This window comes from Alexandromys fortis, unplaced genomic scaffold (genome assembly GCF_014885135.2).
Source record: "Alexandromys fortis isolate MF-2015 unplaced genomic scaffold, M_Fortis_MF-2015_v1.1 scaffold_52, whole genome shotgun sequence".
Classification (NCBI taxonomy): domain Eukaryota; kingdom Metazoa; phylum Chordata; class Mammalia; order Rodentia; family Cricetidae; genus Alexandromys; species Alexandromys fortis.
In genome coordinates, this window is record NW_026067929.1 from 7880305 (window position 1) to 7903653 (window position 23349).

The 23349-nt window shown below is 46.6% G+C and overlaps 1 protein-coding gene across 3 annotated transcripts in view; it reads right to left on the reverse strand.

Moving 5' to 3' along the window:
• Positions 1-23349, reverse strand: part of Ankh (ANKH inorganic pyrophosphate transport regulator) — a 162031-nt gene that overhangs the window by 51447 nt on the left and 87235 nt on the right. The gene's annotated exons all lie outside the window — the stretch shown is intronic.

Here is a 23349-nt window from a genome sequence, read left to right on the forward strand (position 1 = left end):
AGCATTTACTAAATTCTAATGACACGTTTCCACCACCACAGAGGCAGCCTTTAAAACAATGACACCCTAAAGCCTTCACCTGTGGTGCTTGCCCTTCCGCCAGACGCATACCACGTTCATAAAAGCTGTGTTTGGTACTCTAGCTCCAAGCGGAAACGCTCTTCCCTTGTCTGCCCCATTCCTACTGAGCAGACAGTAGCTCACCATTTTCTCTATAAACAGCTGCGGCACAGCCTAAGCGCCACTTTGCAATCCTCTTTAAAGATGGCGTGCTGAACGCTAAGTGAGCCGAGGCGTTTGTGAGAGAAGAAAAGCTGGACTCCACAGACAAACCCGCAGTGGCTCTTCAGACATACGGTGTTTCAGAACCATCACTCTAAATCTTAGCAAAGCAAACTCATTCTACGTTCCACTGGCTCCAAGGCTGTCAGATGTAGAGTATGTTATTTAGGTAATGTACCATTAAGTAGGGATGAAACCCTTCCAGTTATAATTGAATGTCAAGTGCTTATAAAATGTATTCAGACCATAAACATGCTATTAGGTGAGTGCATGTGCATATGCGCAAGCGTGTGTGTGTGTGTGTGTGTGTGTGTGTGTGTGTGTGTATGTATGTGTGTGTATTTCATGTTCTACTGAAAATTATTCTGAAGGCCTTGTCTTTAATATAACACACTGTCCAGTGCAGGCTTTGCAAAACTCAGGGGCTTCAACTCCTCACCAACACTTGGTTTCTATCTTTCCTGGAGACACTGCTGAGTCAGTGAACACACCCAAAGCCGAGCATGCTATACAGGGACTACTGGGAAGTAGGAGAAGCATTTGTAGGGGAATACCCCTGTGTGCAACAATTTTAGAAAAGCCTAGAACAAAAATGGACGACAGCTGAAGAATTCACTCTTTTGCTGACAAAGTTGGGAATTGCAATGCTAGTTTCTGACAAGTTTTTTCAATTATATCTCTAATTTATTTTCTTTTCCCCAGTAATAACTTGAAATTATCAAACAAGAACCTTCTTAGTGTTTGTAGAGCAGTGATAACTGTTTTTGTTTGTTTTCGTTAAGAAGCAAATTTTTCCTTCTATCAAAGCAGATCAAATAACTTAACACCATAGTACAAACTGAAAACCAAGAAATCCCCAGGTAATGAATCTGATGTTTGACAGGAGGTTGTGGAATAACCTTTTTGTACACTGTGAAGATGTGTCGCTCTGATTGGTTTAATAAAAAGCTGAATCCTGCCTAGCTAGGCAGGATTTCCAGGCAGAGAAGATGCTGGGAAGAAGGTGGAGAGGCCAGGAGACTCAGAGCAAGCAGGATGGGCAGTACAGATGAGGTAATAAAGCCACGAGGCAGAAAGAAAGTGGATAGAAATGGGTTAATTTAAGTTATAAGAGCTAGTTAGAAACAAGCCTAAGTGAAGGCTGAGCTTTCATAACTAATATAAGTCTCTATGTTGTTTTATCATGAGCCCGACTAGTCCACTATGAACAGTGATGGATGTCAGAGGTGCCCATCACAGCTCACAGATCCCCAGGCGGCAGGATACCAAGAACTGATAGCCATGGGTCAGGAGGACGAGCTCCCTGCTTCCATGTGGGCCACTCCGCGACTTCAGCAGACACCAATCCTTGCTCCCTCTCCTGCTTGTTCATTAATTTACAACGTACAAGAATCTATTCTCCTCAGGTCTTACTCCACTAAGAGTCAACTCAGAACAGTTTCTAATTGCTAACTTCTCAGCCTCCCAGAACCCGTAGCATCCACAGGGCAAATGTTAGACCATGGAATCTCTTCTCAGCTGCTCCGAACCCATAGAATACACAGTGCCAACATTACACCATGGAATTCCCTCTTGGCTGCCCAGAACCTGTACAACCTGCAGTGCCAACATTACACCATAAAACCCCTTCTCAGTCTCTTAGAGCTGGCATAGATTAATCCCCCATCTTCCCTACTAAAGTCTATGATTTTGAATTTTAAATGTATTTTTAACATGTATTATTTAGTGTGTGTGTACCCACATGCATGTGCCTGTGTAAATGTGCCAGAGCATGTATGTGGAGGTCAGAGGGCAACTTCTTCCACCATGTAGGTTCCAGGGACTGAACTCGAGTTGCCAGGCTTGGTGACAAGCAGCCTGTCCTGCTGAGCGGTCTCACCAGCCAGCGAACTATTTCTTTGTAGTCCATAAGAGTGTGTTGAAATTTAAATGGCATTATTTAGCACAAGTTTCAAATACACTTAGTACCACACCTATGTGTTCCTGACAAACTGATGGGTTTTGTTAGAAAAACAAACAACCACAACGATCCATCAGTCCCGGCTGTACTTGCTATTTCCACTAGCAGTTCCCGATCTGAGTCCTAAACCTAGAGCTGAGGGAAGTGGGAAGAAGGGCATAGCTAATGACAGCTGTTGGCAAGGTTGAGAAGTTTCGGGAGTCCAGCAATTGCCACAATTTGAGGAAAGAGCACGGGACTCACACAGGCAGACTTCAGCCTGAATCGGCTCCTATCACTAACTGCTGAGTGGGTCAAACGACCCGGGAAGAGATTCGGACGGGCTGTGCTCAGGGCACCAGTTACTAGACTAGGAAGGACACTCAGAGGAGGATGTTTACGTTACAGACGCTATGGCCCTGGCCCGTAAGACATTCCACTGATCGAACGTCTGCGGTGACGTTGACAAATGCACACTTCACTTACAAAAAAACTTCTCCTGACGTTAGCATTGAAATGTATGAAACGCTTCAGAATTTGTATGTGCTTTGTTAATGCTTTAGTTCTTTTTATTGCCATTAGTAGCCATTTCTTGCAAGCTGACCAAATTATAAATTTTATGATTTTCTTCATATCGGAATATTGTCATGGTGAAGCTCCACTGATCGTTCCCCTGAATTCATGGCACGCGTCTTTAGCCTTTGCTATTTACCCACCTGTAATAAGATTATTTTGTTTCACTTTATGGCTTTGTTTACACACTTAACTTTTTACCTCATCTTCCAGGCACTTTTGATAGATGGGTCAAACCTAACTACCTCCAGACAGCTTACATTTCTTCAAAACTACACGCGGGACAAACCATCCGTCTTCCATTTATTTGTGACGACTTCTTCCCATCTGTTAGGTTCTGACACGTCCTTCGCCACCTGTTGTTTGTACCGTCTATCCCCCGCTTTTGTTCACAGCGCACTCGCCTCCTGGCATGATGTATATTCACTTGTCATCTCAGATCTCTGTCGCCTCTGAGTACAAGCTCCAGGGAGCAGAGACTGCATTTCATTGCTTTGTCCCCAGAACCACAGGCTGGCAGGGGTAGCCCATGTAGGACAGGAGGATGGTCAGACTGGAGAACGACACCCACTGTGATGTGTCCTGAAGAAAAGCAATATGCCCACAAGCTGGCCGTCCTAGGAGGAGCTCGTGTAGAGAGACAAAGGAACCTCCCTCCATAAGATAGCCCTGGAGCTGACCCCTGAGGGATGAGAAGCCAGCTGGATAAAGAGCCACAGGAAGCCCAAACCCTGCGGGAGGTGGAGTCTAAGGAGTGAGGAGCAGACGAGGAGAGTTTGAAACAGCGGATCATAGCAGGTAGGGCAAACAGTGTAGTTCTGTCACCAGCTGAGAAAGGGCACAAGCAGGAGGCGATCGAGAGCTCTGGGGAGATCTAGACCAGAGGTGGTGACATGGAAATGCAGGAGAGTGCAGACAGACAGAACCAGAAGGTAACTAGAGCAGAAGATGCTCTTCATGGTGGGTGTGAGGCGAAGGGGCAAAAGGATGACAGCTGAGGTTCGTGGTTTGAACCACTGTTGAGCAGTGTGGTGTTCACCAAGATAGGGACAGTGGAGAAGGAGAGGGGGCGGCACCACCACGGGTGTGTGGCATGCAGGCGAGCCCTGCCTGTGGGCCTCCTTTGCAGTCACCAGCATGGGGACAGCATTTAAAGCTGGTGGCCTGTGAGAGATCTCTGGGAAGGCTATAGATAGAAAGGATGAGAAAGTCGAGAATCCTCCATGTAGGTCTCTGGGGGATAAATCCAGCCTGTCAAGGGCACACAGGCCCAGTCCTGCTGGCAGGTGACTAGGCTGTGTTGCAAAGCTAACTGAGTAGGTCAGAGGCCTCCGGGCAACGCTACTTGAAACCCATCTGCCAAGTCCAGCAGAGGCTGCTGTGGCTGGGGGGGGGGGGGGGGGGGGGGGGGGGGGGGGGGGAGGACCAGCTATGGTCTTAAGGTTCAGCTCAAAAAGTACCTGAGATGTCACTGGGATAAATGAGGTCTCCGTGAAGGCAGAACTAAGGTTCAAGGCCAGCTCTTACCCGTTCAGTTTTCCAAAGCAAAGGCATTTGAGCTTACCCTGTAACCAGAACTACTAGTACCCCAACACATGACAAATACTAAAGATGATGCTCACGATCTGGTCCAAGTCCCACAGGGAACAGCACTGGTCTCTCCTCTCACTTCAGATCCACACCAAGACCAGCAGCAGTGCAGGGCACGGCTTACAACTTTCCAGAAACACCAAGGGGTTGCGAGCACGTGTGTCTCCTATCATAACTGCTCTTATGATTTGATACAAGTTCAGCAAAGCACAGGACATTTGTTAAAAAATAAAAACTATGCCCTCTAGGGAAATGACTATGAAACTCGTGGGTTTAACCTGACCTCCCCAGGAAGAACTGTTTAGGACAGGAAATCCTAAATGCCCAACACTCTTTGTTTTCCGAGACAGGGTTTCTCTGTGTGTAGCCTTGGAATTTGTTCTGTAGATGAGGCTGGCCTTAAACTCACAGAGATCCACCTGCCTCTGTCTCCCCAGGGATTAAAGGCGTGCACCATCACCGACAGGCAACTCCCAGTATTTTTAACTTGGGGCCTGGAGGCCGGATAAACCTGCTAAGGTGCAGACTGAGATTCTTTAGGACACGTCATCCATCACGCGTTCCCCCAAGGCTGCTGTCCTCCCAGACCCGTGGCAGCTCCAGCAGTTACTACGAGCCACCTTCATCAACAGAAGTCAGGTCTTCAAATACCTCTGGGCTCAATACTTAGTTACCTGGTCTTTTACCTGTGCCTGCAAGCTTGGAGAAGTGCTAGAATCTAGGAGAGAACAGACAGAACCTACTTCTCCGGCAGTCTCCATGGGCTCACAGCAGCTTGGCTGCTTCAGTCACCCTTATGGGAGTCCTGGCTCCCTCTTAGAAGAACCTGGCCTGCCACTTCTTCTATAGTAAGGACATCAGGAGAGATTAAATTCCTGTTTGTTTGTTCCTTAACACAAGAAGACTGAAAAACACCTGTGTTCCAGGCCTTTGCTCACCATCTCCTGTTATAATGGAAAGGCCAGTCTGATCAGGTAGATCAAGGGATGTCTGTTAAACTTCTGTGGGGCCTTGCTTGTATCCACTCCTGTTTGATCTGGCTCTCTTCCCGTTTGAGCTGGCTTCCTCCTATCAGGGTTTACATGGCACACATCTCGTCCACTCAAGAGGAAGCCTCTTGCCTCTGTGCTAGCCATACCCTTTTCTCCCCGTCTCTCTCCTGTTCTGTACCACCCTGTGCACACCCCAGACCCTGCTACTGCAATACAACGTGTGCTCTGGTCACCCTGAGGATGGGTGCCTAGACCTCGTTGCTACCAGTTTCTTTGCATTTATTTAGCACCAAAAATGCCTGAATTAAACACAGGAACAAAGTCGAATGTTCTGATTTACAGATGATCATTAGTGGGTAAAATCCTAGTATGGGGCTTGGTTTTATAGGTTACAAAAAAATTACAATCCTTCATAGATTTTTTTTATGGACTTAAAATATACAAAGTGATGAAACGGACACCCATCCTTGTGGTTCTAATATTGGCTGAGCAGATAGGCAGGGTGTCGCCTGATACATCTGGTCCGTCACACTCTCACCCCACACAACTGGACACCCTATTGTCTCTTAACCATAGTAACAGGAACACAAATAGAATGCAGCATTGGGTCACATGATTAGCCTTGGGAGAGCAAGCTTAGACATAAGGTTTTTTTTTTTTCAACTCCCCCCCCCCCTATCATTTGCTTTGGAAGGTTCTGGAAAATAGGCAAACCATTCTCTGACAGAGTCAAGCCATGGTGAGGAATTGAGTTGCTTAAGAAGCAAGTCAAACTCAAAGGATAAGACCTAGAGAAAATGAGAGAACCATGGGAGAGCTGAGTGGTGGGGCTGGTAGCCTGGCCTGGAGTTCATAAAATGCTCACCTACTACACACGAGACCTTGCTTAGCCCTCAGGTTCAACCCCCAGAATGGCAAACATAATAGAGGGCGCATGTGCTGTTGTGGATCCCCAAGTTCTGAAGACAGGGACTGTGAGGGCAAGAGGGGTGGTTACACAATTCAGGAATCTTTTAGAGCCTGGGGTTCAGACGCTACCTAGAGACCAGGGCCATATCAGGGGAAGCGTCTTGCTGTTCATTCAGAATGGCTTACCAAATTCGTCTACAAGGTTTCCAGTTGGCATTTGATAGTCAATGAGAAAAGCCTTTTTTTTTTTTTTTTTTTTTTTTTTAGTAAGATGTCTCCTTCATTCGTCTCATCTTGGATTAAAGAAACCGTGAGATTTACAGACTAGATGGTCATTTGTTTTTTGTGGAGAGGGTCCAGGATGTTTTCTAAGCCTTTTGATAAAAGCTGACTGTTCCCTCTAAAGCTGCAGGGTGCCTGCCACACCCAGAACATCCTGAAACAGTTACAGGGTAGTTTACAAATCTTTCCTGAATTCAACATCTTCAGGAAGGTGACATTTGTGGAGCTGTGGGAATTAGAAGGGCGTGGTTAGGTCCAGCCACCTGTGGGGTCAACTTCTTCTAAGGATTGGGGTGGTCAGCCATTTTTTGGATGTCAGTCCTCCGCAGGATTCTGGGTTCCTGTAATTTTCCATTGTTATTGTTCTGTGTGTCTGTATTTTAAAAAGTGGTTTGAGTTAAATTGGATCATTTGTCTTCCTGGTGGTTTTCCAGCTCCGTTTTGTTTTCTCAAGGGTCTATACAGCTCTGTCTAGCTGGAGCTCCAGCCAAGAGCTCTACACCCACATGTGAGCCTGTGGTTTGACGGGAACAGCAGGCAAATGAGTTTGGTCTCTTTAGAAGTCAAATACGGCTCTGTGATGTAGGTCCATATTTAGCGTTTGCTGAGAACCCTGAGGTGACCTGGCCCAGCCAAAAGATGACACTGATGTTGGCTGCCATCTGTGATACATGAATGAGAGTTTAGAGAGAGAGAGAGAGAGAGAGAGAGAGAGAGAGAGAGAGAGAGAGAGAGAGAGAGAGAGAAAAGGCAAGTGAGTTCAAGGTCAGCCAGGGCTACACAGTGAGACCCTATCTCAATAAATGGATGAATGAATGGCTGAAGCCAATCACCAGGAAAGGTGTAATGAAGTGTTCAGTGTGTTTCTCTCAGTGTCTTCATAGATCTGTGGTACTCAAAAGCATTTCTTAAAATTACTGTTTTAATTAGAAAACCGACTGCATCATGAAAGGACATAGTTCAGTGTCACAGAATCCTCAACTCTCCTTTATTTAGACGTGAACCACCAGATTTAACTGGGGAGGGTTTGACAAAAAAGGACTATTACTAAGAAAATTCTGCTGGTAGCTGCTTGCATGACTAAAATCCCAGCACTTGGGAGGTGGGAGGCAGAAGGAGGACTGTAAGGTCATTCTTGGGCTACATGCTTATCTAAAAAAACATACAAGAAAAAAATAAAAATTCTAGTGTCCTTTTGAAAAACACTAGAGGCTTCCTGTGCTCTTAAAAAAAAAAACAAAAAACAAAAACAAAAGCCTCTCATTTTTCACCATGATGTCACATTTTTACTCAACCATCTTATTTCCTAGTAGCTTTTTATACTTATACATGGTCCTCAAATATTTCTTGGTGAATGTGTCAACTTGATACCTGTTCATGTCAGACCTGAGTTTAAAAACAACAGGAGGGGATGGGGTCATGGCTGAGTTGGTGAAGCGTCTGCCATGCCACCATGGAGACCTCCTTCAGACCACTAACATCTAAGCAAAAATCTGCCAGTCGGACACGTGCCTGTACTTCAGGCTGAGGAGGAAGGGAGAGGAGGGTTTTGGGGATTGCCAGTCAGCCAGTCCAGCCTAATAACTGGTGAGCTCCAGGGTCCTTGAAAGGAAGCCCTCGTATGGAGCCCAGTGATGCACTAGTATAAAAGTCACAGGGATAACCCAAAGGCTTTAGATTGGATTTGGAGACCTGCTCCAGAGGTTGGTACTGCATCCGCAGTTGGTATTCAAAGTTTGCTTCCAGGTCCATGGCATGGGAGGTGAGAGGTCCGTGGGAGAACCAATTGCTATTTCATGTTGTCAAGGCGCTTATTCAGACACGAGTGCTGCCTTCAGCCTCGCCAGAGGACTTTGCCTCTGCATCAGTCAGCCAAAGTGTTGAGAACGAGTGACTACTGAATACTCAGCCCTAAGCGGGGCATCTATATCCATTCCCTCCACGCGCCTGGAGATGCATTATGGAAAAGGGGACAGAGAGGGATGGAAGAGCTGGAGGATGGGGCGCTGCACTGTGAAATGATGTCACCAGACACAACATGGCCATCGTACTCTCGAACCCACGATAGCTACGGCTTCCTGCACATGATCCCATCAGATCAAAACAAGCATTCTAGCAAGCAGTACTAAGTGGATTAAAAAAAAAATCAAGAAACCAAAACCAAAACAAACAAAAACAAACAAAAGAGCAGATCAGGTCTGGAAAGATGGCTTAGTGGTTAGTAGCACTGACTGCTCTTCCAGAGGACCCAGGTTCAGTTCCTAGCACCCACATGGTGGTTCACAACCGTCTATAACTCTAGTTCAAGGGGATATGATGTTTCTTCTGATCTTCAAGGACACGAGAATCATGCGTGGTGCACATTTATACACACATACATACAGGCAAAACACTCATACACATAAAACAAAACAAATAAACCTATTTTAAAAAAAAGAAGAGGACAAGATGAAGGGTCTTGCGGGTGGTGACCCAGGAGAGTCGGGGGGTGGATATGATCAAAATACACTGTTTATATGTATGATGTTGCTGAAGAATAAATAAGAGATATTTTATTAGACAGGTGGTGAAGTATGTCTTTAATCCCAGCACTTGGGAGGCAGAGGTAGATGGATCTCTGAGTTTGAGGCCAGCCTGGTTTACAGAGCAAATTCTAGTACAACCAGGACTACACAAAAAAAAAATCCTATCTCTAAAAACAAAAACAATAACAATAACAAAAAAAGATATTCTATTAAAAATGACGGAGGAGAGACAGACAGGTTGTGTCAGCCTCTGGCCTCCATATGCATGCTCATGCATTTGCAAAGGGACTCAGGTAAACAGAAGGCTAAGCACTGCTAGAACTTTCCATACTTGCTCTGTCCCTGCTGGCCAGACTTTTCCTGATCACTCTGTCACCTCAGCCTTGGCTGGGGATACTGAGCTGCTCAGAATCTCTACACCTTGCTGTGCTAGTCTCTGACTTAAGTGCATAGTGCTACTTGATGCTGTCTGTGGCCTTCCGTGAATTCTGTAAATGTATTTACACTAAGTAGCAAACGATTTGCACTTGGCCCCTCTGAAACCCAGGGGCTATAACAACAACAATGATGAAAGTAGCTGAGCAGCCAGCACCTGCTGTGGGAGACCCTGTTCTAAGATGTCTTGGCTCAGAATTCTGTGAGTCAAAGCCTAAGGTTAATCATCTATTTCAAAAGATTGTTTGTGGAGCTGTTACTGATTTTTAGTGTGTGTGTGTGTGTGTGTGTGTGTGTGTGTGTGTGTGTGTCTGGAGGAAGTGTTCCTGTCTATATGTGTGTACATGTATGTATGTGGAGGACATGGGTCAACATCAGATATACTTCTCACTCTCTCTCTACTTGATTTTTTGAGTCAGGAAGACAAAAATCCAGGTTTGGTCACTGTTCTGAAGACTGGGCACAGAAGGCCCACACAAGCAACAGATCAACAACTCTCCTAGACTATAGTTCCCTGGGAGCTCTTTGGCAGAAAGGACAGAACTTCAGTGCTGGCTCCTGCGAAGGACAGGGGATGATGGTCCCTGAAAAAGGCATTCACGGAAGTTAGCACAACCCCAATCAAGGCCTCACTGACTCCAAACAGAGGAAGACTGTGCTGTTCCCGTGGTAGTAGGACATTGGCCTGGCATCCCCTGGCTACAGGGTGGCCTGTGGGTTATGCCCAGTGCCCTTGCAGCAGCTCACACCCTACGAAATCTTCCACAGGTGGTGTGTTTCGGGGTTCCTTACTTTCACTTCATCTTTCTGGCAGCTGGAGCACAGTTCCCTGGAAGGTTTCCCACTGCCCAAATGGGGTTACTTCTGTCTTTATGGGCCCTGTGTCATTGCCACTCAGAGTGGACCCCAAAGAAAAATGAACTTGCATGTGGAAGTATTAAATTGTCCCAGGTAAATGGAAATTAGAGTACCACTTAGGACATTAGTATCGCTAGGAGAATAAGGCTCTCAATCGACTTTAATAACACTTCCTACTGTATAGCTATTATTTAAAAGGAATCAGTGTCAAGGAAAACAAGAGCACTGAAAGTATATATTCTTTCTCCGTGTCTGATGGACACACACTCCTGTTTGATTAGACCAATAAGCTTATTAAAACTGTATCAGACTCATGAAATATCCTTCATGAGACAAAAATAGCAAAATTCTGGGAATACTTCAAACAGGATTCTCTAAATCTCTCCCATTGGTTGACTGTGTGTGAGCGCATTTAATGCTTGAATTACAGAGATGCGTGGAAGGCAGAGGACAGCGCAATGGAGTTGGTGCTCTCCTTCCATGAGGTGGGTCCCAGTATCAAATTTAGGTCATCAGGCTTGGCAGCAAGCACCTTTACCTGCTGAGCCAGCGCGCCAGTCCTTAGAACAAGTATTCTTAATAAAAAAACAAACCGTAGCATTTGGTTCTTCAAGGAGAGACAATGAGAAGAAACTGGAGAGTCACACTGTTTCTTGATGAGAAAACAACAGAAATGTATGAAAGACTTTGCTGGATTTATCTGTAATGGAGTCTGAGTTGTAATCTAGCAATTTGGGTTTTCACTTGGACCTAAGGATGATTTTTAACTTCTTTAGGAGAAAATGGCTAGGAATACACGATGACTACAGAGCAGGAGGCTCAAGAACGGAGGCCACTGAGGCCCGACCAGGAACAAGATGCCACGCCTCAGTGGGAGTTGGGAAAACGAAATAGCCACACCACCACCATCACATTAACAATGGAAAACAACTGATGAAATCCTCCCGGAATCCCGGCGCCTACTGGGGCAGGAGGTGTGGGACTTTGAAGCAGCTTGTTCTACAGGGTGGGACACTGTGTCAAAAAATAAAAACACAGAAAAGAGGAACAAAATTAAAAGTATATTAACCTCCTGATCTGGTAATCCCCCTTCAGAAATGGATGCAAACAAAGCAACGTACTCCAGCAGAACAGCGTCACACAAGAGTGTGTACCAGCAGTCTGCAACAGCGGACAGCTAACAACAATATGACTATCCGCTGATGGGAAAACACTAAAGGGTGTGGCTTCTCCACATAGGGGAACAACAGTCATGAAGCAGGAAGGGACAAAAGCCCAATATACTGAGCCAGTAGCAAGCGAAAACCGAAGTAAGCAAAGGTATGTGTATGAGCAGAGAGAAAGAATAAGAGAGTGACATATAGCTAGCTGTGAATACTGGCTACTTTAGGAGAAAGGCAAAGTTAGTGCACATATCTGCATTACTTATTCAAAGACCAGAGGGTATTTTCACTGGCTTAACCTGGAGGAAATAAAGAGCTTTATCAAGGCACACAAAAATCAATAAGGTGCTATATTTTCTGGTGTGCAAATATAAACACCACCCTCCCTCAAGCAAATGTTGGTGCACTGTCAACAGCTCTCAGTGTTCACCTGGGATGCCATCTCTGCGTAGAATCCTCCCTGTTTAACTTGCTGGGAAAGCATTGTGATTTCTGATATCACAGGCTAAATGTTAGGAGCTATGTGCTGCCCCAAAGCCTGCGGTTCCTCAGGTCCTGTTCCTTCTCTTTCTGAGTTCGGTACCTAATCTACGATTTGTCTCTAAAACAGGTAAAACAGTTACAATGGAGTCTCTAGAGCATAAGGCAGCCCGCAGGGCAACAGAGGGTATCCCATGACTGATCCTGGCACAGTGACTGTCGGCACTTTTTAATTACTTATAGAAATACTTGGCTTGTTCAGCTATGCTTACTGATTAGGCCTATCTTTCTAGCATCATGCTTGCTACAGACCGTGGACATCCTGACTTTCTATGGCCAGTTTGCCACACACGATTTAGGAGCTAGGAAGATGTACTGTATGTGTCAAATGGATGCTCATAATTCTTTGGTTGGTTGCTTGGTTGGTTGGTTGCTTGCTTGCTTGATGTTTTGAGATATGTCTCCCAGGATGGCCTCAAACTCCCTTTGCAGTCAAAGGTGATCTTGAATCCCTAACCCTTCTGCTGCTACCTCAGGAGTGCTGGTCTTGCAGGCCTTCATCACAACTCAGCTCAGTCCTGCACGTTTCTTTTAGACCTAGCAAACGTTAGAACTGGGGCACACTGATTTAGGATTAGAGCACGTTTGTAAGACCCTAAAGTGGACAGACTCAATGATCTGAAGATGAGGAGCCAGGGAAGGGCAGAGAGAAATATGCAAGAGGGACAAGGACTGGGCCAATAGTCAGACAAGGGCAGGATAGCTAGCCGAGGCCCACAGTTAGGTCTGTAACTCTAGTGGACCAAAACGGGGAGGGTAAGCCTTCAGAACAAAGGTCTATGGAATGTGCCCAGTGCAGCTATACAGGAAGGAAAACACGTTTCATGCATTAAGAAGTTGCTGGGGCTTCACAGGAATGACCACATCTTAGTTCAACCAGCATTTTATAGATAGATAGATAGATAGATAGATAGATAGATAGATAGATAGATAGATAGATAGATAGATAGATAGAGCATCCCAACTCAGAGTTGATATGGTTTTAACTAGGATTGGTCTGGAGCCTTTGATGGCATAAATGTAGTCTGTAAAGGAAAGTTAAGAGCTTCTGATGACATTCAGATTCAGAGCAATTACTCAGACTCATGCTGTACTTCCAGAGTCCTGGGAATTGAAAAACCAAGTCCCCTTTCTAAGCTATGTACCCACTTTTTGGCATTCAAAAATTTCTACATGTATAGTGTGTGTGTGTGTGTGTTGTAACATGTTCAGGAACATGTGTATGCATATCTGCAGATATGTGTACAAGGGCATTAAGAAGCCAGTGGTCTACTATAGGTACAATTACTTAAGCACTGCCCACCTTTTAAATTTTTGTGTGGTGGGCAGGTGGATATTTGTTGTGGGGGAGCGTATTTGCTTGTGCCTATGCATGTAGAGGAGGGGGGTGACTTCATGTGTCTTCCTTTGTCACTCTCCTGTACTTTTGGGACAGGGTCTCATAGTACCCCTGGATGTCACCATTTCAACTAGAGTGTCTGGCCAGTGAATCCCAGGGGCAGCTGCCTCCCTAGCACAGGGATAACCAGTGTGAACCACCATTGGCCATTTTCAGTTCCACAGAATAGGACACAGCAGATTGACCCAAGCACAGATGCACTCAGATTCTCCTATAGTCTTCCTAAATAAAAATAAAGAACAAAACTGTCTCTCCATAGATAATTGCTTCCATTCAAAGACAGAAGCACAGTAAACAGAATACAACAAACTATGTTTTGTCACCTAGTTTTAATCCTCACAAAAATATATGGAATGTGAGATTTGTCCCATATGACTGTACTGAATGTTTATTTGACTGGTACAAAAAAAATTTAAGAATTCAAAGAGAAAAACAAGGATGAAGAAAAACAGGAAGTCCCAACTTTGAAAAACATCCAATCTACCTACTATGCAAACCACAGAAAGATTAGACAAACCAAGTACTTGTTGACATTGGCTGTAAACTTTGCAAAAAGGATAGAGCCTTAAAATACTCCTGGAACAAGACCAAATCACCTCCTCGCTGGCTCTTTTTCTATCTCTTTGTACATTGTATTTAAAAGGAACTGCTAAGTAGAACTCTAAACACATTCACATTCACCCCTGAAGAGAACTGTAGAGAGATGCCACTGTTCTCAAGCACCTTCCTATGCCTGCTCTAGGGTCTGGCTGGCATATCTCATGAGTTACCACTTTAATTTGATCCTTCAGAAGTGCCAGCAAGGTAGTCAGTCTTAGCTGCTGTGAAAGGTGGGGACAGAGTGGGGAGAGTGCTCTCCCAAGGCTGCAAAGCTCCTAAGAGGCAGGATTGAAACTTCAGCCAAGTGAGCTGACAGCCTACAGCCATCAGATTCACATCTTCCTTTCCCCAGATGCAAACTGGGTGGTTGTAAGTGTGTGACTCAACCTCTCCAAGATTAACTGTCCCCAGCCAAATAGGTATACCCCTAAAAGTCTGCCTCATTATGATGGGTTGCTTTGGGTTAATTGAGGTCATATTCTGTGGTGGTCTGAATGAGAATGACTCATATATTGTAATGTATTGAATGTTCCTGGTTGATGGAACTACTTGGGAAGGATTAGGAGGTGAGGCCTTGCTGGAATAGGTGTGGTACTGGGTGCAGGCTTCAAAGTTTTCAAAGTCCATGTCATTTCTTTTAGCTCTCTTTCTGCCTCATGTTTGTGGATCAGACGTAAGGTCTCAGCTACTGCTCCAGCACCATACCTGCCTGCCTGCTGCCAGGCTTCCTACCATGATGGTCATAAACTCTACCCTCTGGAACCATGAACCCCCAAGTGAAATGCTTTCTTTATAAGTTGCCTTGGTCATGGTGTTTTGTCACAATGATTGAAAATTAACTAAGACATATGTCATCCACCTTGTTCTTCCCAAACAAGAACAGTAAAGACGTGAAAGTTTGAGGCAAGAGTTCCAAATCGAAGCCCAGGCACACAGGGGATCTCAAAGCCCCTAGCAGAACTCAGTGTGTTATTTTGCTTCAGTGAAGACTGAGTAGTAGTCATGAAGACCTGTGGCGTAGAATTCTGGTGTCAATCTCCTGGAATTAACTTCCCTTTTAGACTAGCTAAAGCTGATAGCCACAGTTCGCCCACAGGCCATTTTGCATTGCATTGTCTAACCTTTAGTGAGGTCTTGGGTGGGTGGCTGGGGTTTAGAATGTAGGCCATGAGCTGGGTTTCTAGAAGTGACCATGCTACTCTAAACTGCCTGAGACTTAATGACTCCAGCCCAGCAACAGAGGAACTGACTGGCTGCTCTGTAATTCCCATGAAGAAGGCAGAGACAGTGATTCTAGCTTCCTTTTCTAGCAATCCTGCTGCTTCACCGGGGGTCCCCAGAGACAGTAAACATTTCCTTATTAGACATGATTTTCTTGCTTAATATGAGTAACAACAGGTTTTGAATAAATGCTGCGAGCGGCCAGAACGGCAGCAATGTAGCTTCATCACTCAGTGGTTACCCTCATCAACTGGACACAGTGAAAGGAAATGCATACAATACACACTGGGGCACTGGTGGTTCACACCCGCAATCCCAGGAGCTTGAGACCGGAGGACTATCACAATTTCAAGGCCAGACTGGAGTGCACAATGAATTCAAGCCCAGCCTAAGCTGGATAACAAGAATCTGTCTCGAAACCCAAACCAAACTAAACCAAAGCAAAACCCATTTCCAGTGAGAAGCACACAAAGTCTCCAAAGCCTCTGCTGGGGCCTCCTGCATGGTTCCCTCTGCATCAGGCTATGTCAGCCACCCAGGTGCGACTGGGAAGGGACCACATTTTAAAAAAATGTGTTCAGATGCCGTGCCTGTTTCTGCCCAAGGTGAGGGACACAGAGCTTGGACAGGAGGTCTAAGAGGTGGCCCCTGCCATCCATGAGGCAGCAATGACATGGGCATAGAAAGCACACTGGGATATCAGGAGCATGCTCTGTGCTTAGGGCAGGATCTTAACCGCATAGAGAACAAGTGAGCTCTGCTTGCTCCGAGGGCTAGAGGGGAGTAGGAGGAGCAAGCAGCCGAGGTCTGGGCCTAGATGACAGACCTATGCCCCGGGTAGGCGAGTCCAGCTTCCATGTAAAAGCAGAAGGTACGGTGGTAACGAACTATAGAAATGATCCCTGAAAGGCCTGTAGACATATACACAGACAGAACATTGTATATATAATAAATAAATAAATATTTAAAAAAAAAAAAAAGAAGGTACGGTGGTGAGCTGGTGAATGTATAGTATTTGAACGTTGGTCTAGTGACACTGTGTATACACAGCCTAGAAAAACAGGCCAATAGTGTAACAGAGTTAGACCCAGCACCCACGCTGGTGCTGAGAAAGTCAGATGGGAGCTAACACATGACGTGATGTGAGACAAGCCCATCTTATGTCTGCGTCTATTGCCGCGTGTGTCTGTGTCATGCATGGCAAACGCTTCTGCCACTCGAGAGCTAACAGGGACCCCACACAGGGACAACGATAGTGCCCAGGACCCTAATTCTCCTGGACATCATACTACTAATGACCTGGCCCTTAAAAAGTCTTGGGGACTATGCCAAGTAGCTCAAGGGAATTCTCCCAACTCAAGAGGGTAGGCATGGGCAGATTAGGCAGCTGGATGAGCACTGCCAGGGATCAGAGACCTGTGGTAGAGGAGGGTCTGCAGCGAGAGGCTGAGGAACCTGGAGTCACACAGAGGATGAGGTAGCAGATAAGACAGGCAGCCAGACCCAGCCGCTGTATAGGGTGAAGCATCTGTGTTCTGCTGTCCTCACTGTCACCACTAGCCTCGGTTCCTCTGCTCTAGGGAAAGCTGGCCCTCAATGGGGCACTTTGCAAGAGACACCCTGTAACCCTGCCAGCTGTGTGACCTTCGGCCATGGTGAGCTAGGCCCTGGCAGGTGGAGCCCGTGTGCTCCCCACAAGGGCAAGTCCTCACGCTGTACACCTGCTGCTGCCGTTGCATTTCTGTGCTGCTGACTGTTGAACAATGAATGGAGCGGGACCACCCACTGGGGGAAAAATGTGTTTCTCTAAGTGGAAGGAGCAATGCTAACCAATGAGCCATCCCGGGCGGGCGCACAGCAAATGTGTTTGCTAAGCGAACACTTATCTGATAGCAGGCTTGCGTTGGGGTAAGCAGAATTAATATCTCTGGGATCTGTTTACACTGCCGAGAACCCACTCTGAAGGACGTGGACAGAGTAAATGCGTCTGGGTGCAGGGCTCTCTCCTGTCAAGCCACAGCTAGCTGGTGTGCAAACAGGGGAGGACCGGAAAGCGCTACTGAGGAGTGTGAGCGAGCACCAGTCCATTCTGGGGCAGCAGAACCTGTCTGCCCAGGACACTTAGTTTTGTCACAGTGGACACCTACTATGGGCTGATTTTTCTCCAGCTCAAATTGTATGGTACTGTTTCTTGCCCTGGCAAGAATCATGGGGCAGACAGTTGGAGACGTGGAGACAGGGTCACTGAGCAGCCTTGACCATGGAGTAGTGACAGCCACTGCATAACAGGAAGGATATTCAAGGGGCATTGTAGGATTATTAATTAAATGCCTTCTCTTAGCCGGGCGGTGGTGGCGCACGCCTTTAATCCCAGCACTCGGGAGGCAGAGGCAGGCGGATCTCTCTGAGTTTGAGGCCAGCCTGGTCTACAAGAGCTAGTTCCAGGACAGGAACCAAAAAGCTACGGAGAAACCCTGTCTCGAAAATCCAAAAAAAAAAAAAGCCTTCTCTTGCCCTCTCTTTCTTCTTCCAATCCTAATTGCTTAAGAGCTCTCCTGCCATAGCATCTCCTTCTGCTCGCTGTTAGATCCCAATCTAAAGATAAACATGCCCAGATTTATAACTCTTCTCATCTGGAGATGCGCTGTGGTTAAAAGCCAGCTCCCCGACAGGCAGATCTCTAGTAAAGTTAGTTATCTTTCCCTCAATGGTGACGGGCACGATAGGCAAATGAGAGTGCTTGCCACCTGTCATCACGGAACAGGCCTGCTATTTTCTTTTTCAATAGATGAACTTCAGATTTGTAAAGCGAGGGTTGGGAGGAAGCAGTTTCATTTTCTTGGAATCATGGGAAGTTTATTTATCATTACATTGTTCCAGGGCTTCGAAGAAATGTGAACTACATTCCCTTCAGTAGAAGGTGAGGCAATGGAGAGATAGGTTTCCTTCTGGCTCTGAGGGGCCCACACCTGTGTCTCCTTTGCTTGGATGTGTTTCCCCGGGCCCTGGAACTAGAATTTGGTACACAGGCGTAGGGTGAGGTGTTGCTAATATCCCACTTGTGTGAGTGGAACCAAGGCTGCCTGAACTCAAGCCTGACCCTGGCACTGCACTCAGCAGGCGGCGTAGCCAACAGTTGCCCTTTTCTGCTCCTGAATTCTTTGGATTTGTGCACAGAAATGTTTCCATTTACCCCGTGGCAGGCGAGTAACCACCGAAACTTGGTTGCTGACTCAAAGTCATTACCAAATATGAAAACACAGTTAGCAAGAAGAGGGTACGAGAAAAAAAATGCACCTTCAGTGTTGGTAGTACAATCCAATCCTAATGGTCTACATGCTTATCATTTCAATAGGAAACTTTTGGGGGAAAAAAAAACCCACAGTTTTTATGCTGACTGACCTCTACAGAGAGATCTCAAAGTAATACTCTGTGGTAGTTAAACTCTATCTATAATGCCCAAATCATATGAGCTAATTAATAGGAAACAAAACACCACAGGGAAAATGCTAGGCTCTTTACACAAGCCTAGACCCTCTTCGAAGAAGAAACTGCACCAGTAATGGCCTGCAGAGCAGCTAAGAGCACGTCTCCTGAGGTGAGTCCAGCCTGTGGCATTGCGTCACTGTGTTCCCTTTACAAACTGACGGCTCGTTAGTGTCCTGCTCTGTGGAGCCTTTTACAGTTAAAATGACTGTGGACACATATTCCTTCTATGTTAGAGGGGATCTATCTCAACAGAAAAAGGAACAGTTGATATGTTGCTATTGTTTAACAAAATAGTCCATATATGCGCCTTTTAGGAATGTGACTGGACACGCATGGGGTAGGAGTTGACAGAATCACAGCGGACAGTGGGCTCCACAGTTTCTTTCACTTCATATCTTCACAGAGCCCTTTCTCAGGTGCTCTGAAGCATCAAATCCTGAAATTTTCTATGATCTTCCTGAAAAACAAACACCACTGTTTCTAATCCCTACCAACACCTGGTCTGGTGATCAGCAGCATTCATTCATTCTCTTTGATGCTTGATATCTGTCTGTCTGTCTGTCTGTCTGTCTGTCTGCTTATGAGTTACTGGAGAGTGAACCCAGGGCCTTAGACATGCTAATTAACACTGTGCTACACCTCAGCCTCCTTTCCTTTCCTTTCCTTTCCTTTCCTTTCCTTTCCTTTCCTTTCCTTTCCTTTCCTTTCCTTTCCTTTCCTTTCCTTTCCCTTCCTTCCTTTCTTTTCTTTATTTTTTTTTTTTTTAATTCTTAGCTAGAGCATCTCATTTACTAAGTTCCCCACACTGGCCTTGAACTTGCAATTCTCTTGGTTTGGTTGGAGTCACAGGACAGAACACCCCAGATTTAGACACCAACAAGCTAATGTTTCTGAAAATGTCCCAAGAGACACCGCTTTCTCCAGATATAAACAGGTACCCTGTGGAAAAAGCTCCCGGGGCCTGAGCCGATGGCTCAGTGGGTAAATCATCCCAGGACTAGAGTTTGGATTCTCAGCACGAATGAAATTTCTGAGTAGCCATGGTGAACTGTATGCATATAGTTCTCAAACCCTGAAGCAGACAGGGCATTCCCCAGAGCAAGCTAGTGAATCAGCGAGTTTGGGTTGCAGTGAGAGACCCTGCCTCAAGAGATAAGGGAGAGCTCAATGGAGGAAGACACATGACTTCCACTGGTAGCATCACCTTCTTCACACGCACACATACCAACACGCAGACACACACGCGTGCACACAATTCACACAAAATAAGCGCCGGATTAACTGTTTTAAACTATAGAGTGAACACCTTCGAGACTCACATGCTGAGAATCTGAACTGACAGCGCGTTAGAGTTTCTCACATGTTTTCTGCTTGTAGAACTCTATTTTTGAGATTCATGTCACATAAGCATTCCTGGGACATCCTGCTGCCCTTGCTGAAGTGAAGCTGGCAGAGGCAGGCCTGACAGGAATAGAAGGAGACTGAATGCTTACGCCAGCACCCCAAAGCCTGCCTTCCAAACGCACCATCTTCTCAGCCCATACGTATCCCTTGCAGCCCGCACCCCGCGACATGAATCTGTCATGAAGATGACTTAGAACATCACAACCAGTGGCTTCATTCTTATAAACAGGATGGATCCTGCCCCTGAGCCCATGTGCTCGGGACGTGCCTCTAGCTATGTGTATACACGGACTGCGACCTGGGCCACAGCACAGATGCAGGCCTGCTTCTTCTTGCTATGGCTGCTGGAAAGCCGCATTGGCCATTTCCTCGGGAGGGTACCTGCTACCACTGTTTCTATTCTTCACATCAACAAAGCCCACACCTGGGATGTGCTCATTCCTGGGACTCTCAGGTATGCAGGGTCACCATCTTCCACATGCCTTCTCAGGGCAGGGCCTGGCAGGAGTCTGTACCTCAGTATATCAGGGATAGACTCATCATGCCTGATACCCCCGAGGCTTTTTCTTTTCCCTTTTCTTTGTGGTCCTCTTCTTCCCGTCTTAGGTATAATCCCCGCCATTTCCCTCTCCTGTACTCCTCTGTTCTGAATCCACTCCGCGCTGGAATCTGGCCATATTTACCGTTCCTTTCCTTCTCCCTCCCAGTGCCCAGCAGCTCTTTTTCTCAGTGTTTTCCAACACTCCACTGCCCACTTACTTGCTTTACCCTCTCAGCCTCCTCTTGCTCCTTCCAGTCTGCTTTCTGTTTCCCTTTGGAAGAACCTTCTGAAGCGGTGGGATTGCATGTATGTCTCCTTGCGCAACTAACTCATCTTCCTCTCTAGGCCACAGCTTAGCCTTCTCTGCTTGGCTTCCAAAGCATCCCCATCCCCACCCCACCTCACCCCCCCAGCTCTCTAACCAGACAAGGTGTCTCCTTTCAGACTGCAGGCTTTTCCTCTTTCCTCTTGCTCGTGTTGCCTTGCCCTCACTAGTATATGCTGGGTCTCCTTTCCTGTGGTCCATAGGCTTGGTCAGTTGCTCTCTTCCCACTCCCTTACTGCCAGGACATATTTGATGCCATGGGACACCACACATGGCTTACTGAATTACATGGCACACAATAGGTATGTAATAAATATTAGCTGAATGGAAGAGTGTGATTCTCTCCCATTCTGGGAGCAGTACTATTGGACTAATAAACTCAGCGATGTCAAAGGGACAACGTCAGGAAGGCCCTGTCAATCACAGCAGATAACCAGCTTTGCTTCGTGTGAACTGCAGTCCCTGGCTGTCGTGTGATTCGTGCAGTGGGTCCCATACAGCTCTGATAATGCTTTTCGGTTGTTCGAGTGTCGGGGCCTGAGATCTAGGACCGCATCAAGGGATGGAGAACTTGAAACTCCCCCTGGACAGCTGGAGGCCCCGGCCCTCATCTTTTCTAGTCCCTCATCTCACTGTCTTTTCTGCCTCGTTTCCTCCTTCGCTTTCTTCCTGAAAGTCCCATCTCCTCTACTCTCATGACCTCAGAGAAATCAAAGTCTCCGTTTACTGCACCATCGGATCAGATCTGTCCTTGTTCCAGCAGTTCAGTGTGCTTTCCCAAGCCTCACCCCAAAAGCCCCCTAAAACTGTTCTGTAAAAAACTCGACACCACTACCATCACTACCACCGGCGACCACCATTTTTGATGAGCACGTAACGAATGAGACACCTTGCATCCACAATACCTTTATGGAGCAGATCCTATTGTTTCTTGAATTCCCTAGACCCAAACACACGGAGGTCATGACTACCCTGATTGGGCCACACTGCACAACCAGAGTCACAAGCCAGTTCCCTCCCCTGTCACAGGGGCTCTCAAGCCACCTCCTAACAGATTGGCACCCCCTCCCCCCCCAGATGCCTGTAATTTCAAGCATGCAGATAAGTGGGCTGCTGTTTGTGCTCCTGGCACTTGGAGCCACCCACAACTCCAAATAAACACTTGAAGGAAGAATGAATGGATTTTTACAGTCCCAGCTCGAATGGCAAGCATGAAGCTGGCCAGAGTTGGCCACAGTGAGTGCATGCGTGTGCGCGCACGTGTGTGTGTGTGGTGTGTGCGTGCGTGTGTATGTGTGTGTGGTGTGTGTGGTGTGTGCGTGCATGTGTGTGTATGTGTGTGTGGTGTGTGCGTTCGTGTGTGTGTGTGTGGTGTGTGTGTGTGCATGTGTGTGTGTGTGGTGTGCGCGTATGTGTGGTGTGTGGATGCATGTGTGTGCGCACGTATGTGTGTAATGTGTGTGGTGTGTGTGCGTATGTGTGTATGTGTGTGTTCCACGCTTACCCTGTCCACTTAGCAATAATGATGCAATCACCAGGAGAGGCCTGGTAACTGTCGCTAGAGCCTCACCTAAAACAAAGACTGGAATAAAAGTTTGTGGAATCGCGGATAACTTCTTGAAATAAGATATACGCTTGCTGAGTGTGTGCAAACACTAGAGGGGATGAATGAGCTGTGGAACAAAGGAAGACTCACGAGGGCCACTGATGGGAGCTACTACATGATGGAGGCCACTAAATGAAAAGCCAGGAGGCCCAGCACCGGGCTCTTCCTCTGCTGTGGGAGGCTCTAGGCCTAGTGAAGTTATGGTGTTTCCCTATAGGACTTGGGTAGGCCAGCCCAAGTGGCTACAGTGAGCAGAGCTTAAGTGTCTTCCGGTTGTCTAGATCATCATTCTGAAGGAGCGAGTTTGTGTGGAATTTGCCTGAGCTCCAGGGGACCTTGCTTCACACGCGTCTTTCGTCATTAGACAGCAGCCAGCGTTATCAATTTTGCAGGTGGAAGAACTGTGCAGAAGGTTCTACTACACTCAGCCCGCCTTGCCTCAGGATGTCAGGACAGCACTCACTGGAAGGTAGGTGCTGCAAAAGCGCAGTCCTTACCTGAGGTGACTCAGTAGCACAATGAGGCAATGCTCCAAATCCAGAGGCCTGTGTGTGTGTGTGTGTGTGTGTGTATGTATTTCTATATTTCCTCCCTCCCTCCCTCCTTCCCTCCCCTCCCTCCCTCCCCTCCCTCTGTGGTTTTCTGAGGCCTATATTTCCGAGCACTCTTATTAGCA